We start from the raw sequence: 6,272 nt of genomic DNA on the forward strand, positions 1-6,272 counted from the left end.
GTTTGGTCTTCCGGCAACCCGTGGCACTGCGCATACTCTGCCAATAAGATCATTCAAATGCACCAGGGCTTCTGTGGTCTTCCTTGGCCAGTGCCCAGAGGCGATTGGCAAAACCTTGAGTTGTGTGAGTCATTCCTCAACATGATATGTTTGCTCTTTAACACTTTAAACAGCTCTTATGCCCACATTTGTGCAATGCTATACTATACGCCAATTGATATCTGGACTGCTGCTTCCATGAACATTGACTGGGGACACAAGTCAGAAGAAATCCATGACAAGGACAAACTTTTCTCCATTTGTCTTCATGGTCCAGTGGTGAGGAATTTTTGTCTTCTTTATGTTGAGATGTAATCCATATTGAAGGCTATAGTCTTTGATCTTCAGGAGTCCTCTTTACTCTCACCCAATGGCAAGCTGATAGACAAGTGGTGGTTGAGGTGCCCCAGTAAGTATTTAACAAGATTTGTTACATGAACAGAAAATGATACTACTCTCAAGAAGGTGGGGTGAATGGTTGGGGCATGGACCACTTTTCTAGTTCACATCTTTTGGGGGAATTGGTTAGAATATTTGATTTTTCAGAAAAATCTGCCATTAAGTTTTTCACCTAGAAGAGTCGTAACTGCTGGACAGTGTAAGAGAGGAGACAAAAGAGGGTGAGTTTAGATGCTTGCATGATGGCTTTTACACTTTAATAACATTAGCTGAAGTCATGACCGAGCAGAATAAATTAACATTACCAAGAAAATCTATTGAGTTTTGCTTAATCAAACAAAGAACCCTGACATACACAAAACACACACACACACACACACACACACACAACCTGTTGCTGTCTGGTCTATTCTGGCAAATAGAGATGAAGATGAGAAAAAGAGGGGGTGACAGGGGAGCTATAGCAGACTGTGAAGATAAAGAATCAGAGAACTTTGGAATTTGTATAAGTTAGTTACATTTTTGGTGATCTTAACCACCTCACTTAACCAACGAAAAGATCGAGAACTTAAGAGGTAAAGTCTGGCTTGCCAAAAGTCACTCAGCAGGAGAACCCCCCAAAAAACACTGCCAAAGAGTTGATGCTGACTCACGGCGACTCTCCTGGACTGAGGAGAACTGCCCCTGGGTATTTCTGAGACTGTAACTCTTCATGAGAGGAGAAAGTCGAGTCTTCTCCTGAGAGGTGGCTGGGGGTTTGGAAGAGATGACCTTGTAGATCACAGCCCAACTCATCACCTTGATGCCACACTGGCTCTCCAGAATTCTATGAGGTGCTCTATTTTTCAGATAGCTCAGAATATGGAAGTTATTGAACAGTATACTGACAGGTAACTGTCGGAAATTCAAGTCTGAATCAGAATAGGACAGGCAACAAGGGACATTATTATGGATTGTTATCAAAGAGATCCTAGCTGAAAGCAGAAAATATCAGAATGATGTCTACCTAAGCTTCACTGACTATGCGAATACGTTCAGCAGAGTGAAGCGTAACAAATTATGGCTAACATCTTTAGAATGGGAAATTCCGCATACATAATTGTGCTGGTGTGGAACCTGTACATAGACACAGAGATAATAATTTGAACAGAATCACTACCTGGTTTAAAATAACAAAGGTGGTCATCAGTATTGCTTTCTTCTACCATGCACGTTTAGTCTCTATGCTGAGAAAATAACCCAGCAATGTAGAACAAGAATGTGACATCGGGTTGTGGAAGACTCATTAGTAACCAGCAGTACACAAATGGCACAACCTTGCTTACTGAAAGCGAGGAAGACTTGGAATACTTACAGATGAAGATCCAAGACTGTATCTTTCCATAGGAATTCCACCCGAATGTAAAGAAAACACAAATCCTCACAACTGGCTTAATTAGCAACATCGACTCATGGAGTAATGATTAAAGTTGTTAAGGTTTTAATTTTGCTTGCCTCCACAATCAAGGCCAATGGAAACAGCAGTTAGGAAATCAAATGATGTATGACATTGAATAAATCTGCTTCAATAGATCTCTTTAAAGTGTTAAAAAGCAAAGACGTGAGTCTGAAGACTAAGGTACACCTGACACGTATTCATGTGACAGTCAGACATTGAATAAGACAGATCAAAGATGGTTTGATGCACTAGAATTTTGGTGATGGAGAAGAATATTAAATATAGCACATATTGCCAGAGGAATGAACACATCTGTCTTGGAAGAAGTGTAACCAGAATGCTCCTTAGAAGTGAAGAGGGTGAGACTTCCTCTCATCCGCTCAGTAAAGACCAGTTCCTGAAGAAAGACAATGGAATACTCTAGTACAATGGACTGGCCCCGAGCCTTCAATGGGGGGCAGGAGAAATAACTACCTGCAGACCTCGTGGAAAGAGCGTGATGCAGAAATATCAGTGAGAGAGAAAACACCAAAGCCCTTGGGCTGCTTAACTGACATCACTTAGCTTGTGCTATCATCAGAAAACCCTCCTTTATTATTTTAAAAATTAATTTACTATTTATTTTCAACCTGATTGCCAGTGGTTCATTACAGAATTGACATTATACAATGCTATATTTTAGTTAAAGACCCCTGGTGCCACAGTGGTGAAAGAACACTTGGCAGCTAACGGGTCAGCAGATCGAACCCAACACCACTCCACAGAAGAACATGTCCATCTGCTTCGGCAAACAAATGGGGCAGGGCAGTTCTAATCGGTTCTATCGTTGCCTTTATGCATTGGAATATACTCCACACAGTAGACGTGGTCTTTTTTTTGCTCTGGGAAAAACAAAGCAAAACAGGAAAGAGAGCAGGTAATACTTATAAAATTTATTAAAAGTTTATAAAAATTGGAATATATGTTTGTATGGTACACCATTGTTAGGCAGAAAAGCGTGATTCTTTTATAATACGCCTTTATAGGCCAACAAATTACACATCCACTTCATCTATTGTATATTGAATTGTAAGTTAATATTTTTATAATTAATTTCTAATTGTGCATGGATTCCTCTTCAAATGTTGACTTAGAGATTATTTTCAATGTACCAAATAATATGCAAATAGATTTTACGGAATGCATTATAGTGTATGTTTTTGTTTTCTTGAAAATTCCATGCAATTGTCTTAAAATAGTTATTTCTGAGAATAGAAAATAAATCAATCCAAAAGTGATGACAAAATATCAGTGGGAATAAGCAATGCTTTACAAAATTCCATATTTGTGACTTTTACAACATTCCTATTTTTGAGGAGGACATCTGGAAACTTCCTTCTTTGGCTTTAGCAGAAGCTGCTTGGAGCAGTGCGTCTTTGTCCGCTCTGCTGAGGAGTCACAAAGAGCCCTGGAACCAGACTTCCATGGTTTCAAATCTTTCTTAACGACTTACTGCTATGGAAACTGGGTCAAATGATTTCACCTCTCTCTCTCTTTTTCCTTCTGAAATGGAAATTTACAATTCCTACCATGAAGGGTTTTTGAAGAATTTAAAAGCATCAATCTCTCCTTTACTCTATAAATATACCCCAAACCCCCAAGGTCCATTACTGTTATTGTGACTTTCGATGGCCCCATGCATTGCGGCGTAGGACTGCCTCACAGGTGAGGGCACCTAACAAAACGACAACGACGACAACGATGGCGGTGGCAACAACAAGCTTCACAAAGCAAATCACCCACTAAGCCTTGCTTCCATCAAACCAACCAGTGGGTTGAGACCGCGAACCTTTTGGTTAATACTTGAGCACAAAGTGTTTGCACCCCCAGAGACCTTCTTGTTGGTGGTGGGTGCTGCTGACTTGGTTTGGACTCAGGCACAACAGAACAAAACAGAGGTCGGTGGCATACCATTCTCACAATCACTTCAGTTCATTGTCGAGGCCGCTGTGTCAAGCCATCGTATTGGGAGTCTCCTCTTTTTTAGCTAATCCTCCATCAACCACAATGTCCTTTTCCATGGGCTAGACCCTCCTGGAAACATGTCTAAAGTATGTGAGATGAGGTTTTGGTATCCTTAGTTCTAAGGAACATTCTGGCTATATTTCCTCCAAGTTAGTTTTGTTAGTTCTTCAGATTTGTTAGTACTTGTAATATTCTTCACTAACATCATAAACCAAATGCATCAGCCCTACAAAGGTATAAGCCCTATAAAAGCAGTTAGCATGGTACCTGACTTGGAATATGTGCTCTGGGTTTGTAATACCATTCTCTTCATCTTGGACTGGAATCATATTTCCCACCATGTTTTCAAAAATCCCTGAAAAAGTTTCAGGACAAAATGAGTTTAGGGGAGGACTGTGTATACTATCCCTCTTTTTAATACCAAAAAAATTATTTAAAAGCACCTTTAAGGCTTTTTTATACACATTAGCACCTTTGAGGAGATTTAATCTGGTGCTTTCCAATCGGATTTGTGCGTAGATTAAAAAAAAGTAAATCTCTGGAGAATATAAATTAATGGGTCTGAATAACTCAGTTTGGGGAAAACTGGGACAGAAAGTGAGGAAGTATGGGTAATGGCTTTAGGCTCCTGAGAAGAGGGAAAAAACATGGGGAAAAAATAGGGACAGCTTGTGTAGCTGTCCATTCCCATTAGAGTTGTCTGCCTTCCTCCAATTAGAGGATGAGTCCCCCAGAGGGAGGCTTTTGAGTCTTTCCCATCAAAGTACCCCTAAAGCAAGGGACAATGAACACTTATTTTATCATGAAAGCCCGTGAGAATCCCCCATGTTACGCTATAAGATGTTTGTTTAAATGTGAAAATAAAAAAGTTAATTATTGAAAAGAGAGGATTTAATCTTCCATTGTGCACACACACATTTTCTGATCAAACTTATATTGGAAGATATGCCACACTTCACTATCATGGGTCTACTCACCACTGCCATCGAGTCCACGTTAACTCAGAGCAACCCTGTAGGACAGCATCTAGAACTGCCTCTGTGAGTTTTTGAGACTGTAACTTTAAAATTTTAGTTTTAACGAGAGTGGTTTTGAACTACTGATGTTGCAGTTAGCAACCCCATGCATCAGCACTATGGCATCAGGGGATAATAGGCATATAATTGGAACATGCATCCAGTATGAGAAGCAAAGATCACAGATCAGTCAGTCTACAAATATTGACACTTTATCAACTATCTGCTTTGGTCCAGATAGATCTTGTTTTAAGAGCTAAGCAAGAAACAGTGAGATTATGTCATTTAAGACATTTTTATGTTTGTGAAGGTAGGGGTTGAAGTGAAGAGGAGAGATGTAAGATAGCTAATATATTCTTGAAATGATCAGGAAATAAGTTATCTTCAGCCTTGATGCTCTCAAGGAGAGACAAGCATGCTGGAGTCACCGGTGGAGGACACCATAAACAGGACCAGAGGAGGCACTTTGAGTAAGAAGTGCTGAAGGTGGAAGCCGGCTCAGCAGAAGGATGGCCTGGAAAGATCGGAGACAATGAACTTCTCAAGTTGAAGACAGCCTGAAGAAGCCCAAGGTTGGGAACTGGCTTGGCATTGTTTTCAAATGTACTTCTTCCAAAATAAACTCTGATGTAAGGACTTTGGTACATGTAATTTGGGGGGAGGTCACTTCAAACAAGCACTGAAGAGGAAATGGAGAAAGTGGGTTAAAGAAAGAAAATGTGGCATGAGTGGGCTTTTGCTATAGAAAAGAAGGAGCATTTCCACTGGGGCTTGTTTCCTCGAGACACCACTTGGAATACAACTTGAAGGCATCCTGCCAATGTATGGATAGAAACACCCATATGGGCTGTATATCCACCATGTCTAATCTTGTCCCAGTTGAGTGATGCTCTCAGGGTGTTAGCGCCTCCAGCGCTTGCAGACTGTATCTATGGAGGCCCAGTGGATATCTGGAAGAATGAAAGGGAGCCCTGGAGAACATTAGAAGTCAAGCATCGGTGCTTAAGACAGGATGTTGTGGTCTCTTCATCCGCAGCTGCAATTGGAGGGTAAGGGCCTGACATCAACATCACTTGTCTTCCGTAGTAAGAAGACAGTGGAAAACTAGTTAAGTGGGAGCCTAGTGGGGGGAACATGGAGAAAAATGGACTCACAGAGGTACGTTGGAACCAGGTAAGGTATAACTTTGCCTGTGTCAAGGTGCTAAGTAGCCACAAAAGTATGAGGAGAAATGATCTGATATGATTAAACTTTAGAAAGAGCACTGTGTTTTCTTGCTATTTTTATTTGTTTTGGACATTGGCCTATCTGAGACAAGAGGGGAAGCAGAGAAACAGGAGACTACTGCATAGTCCAGTCGAGAAATCAGTTGTGCC

The sequence above is a fragment of the Echinops telfairi genome, unplaced genomic scaffold (assembly GCF_000313985.2).
Source record: "Echinops telfairi isolate 266 unplaced genomic scaffold, ASM31398v2 ScPeMD7_443;HRSCAF=831, whole genome shotgun sequence".
NCBI lineage: Eukaryota > Metazoa > Chordata > Mammalia > Afrosoricida > Tenrecidae > Echinops > Echinops telfairi.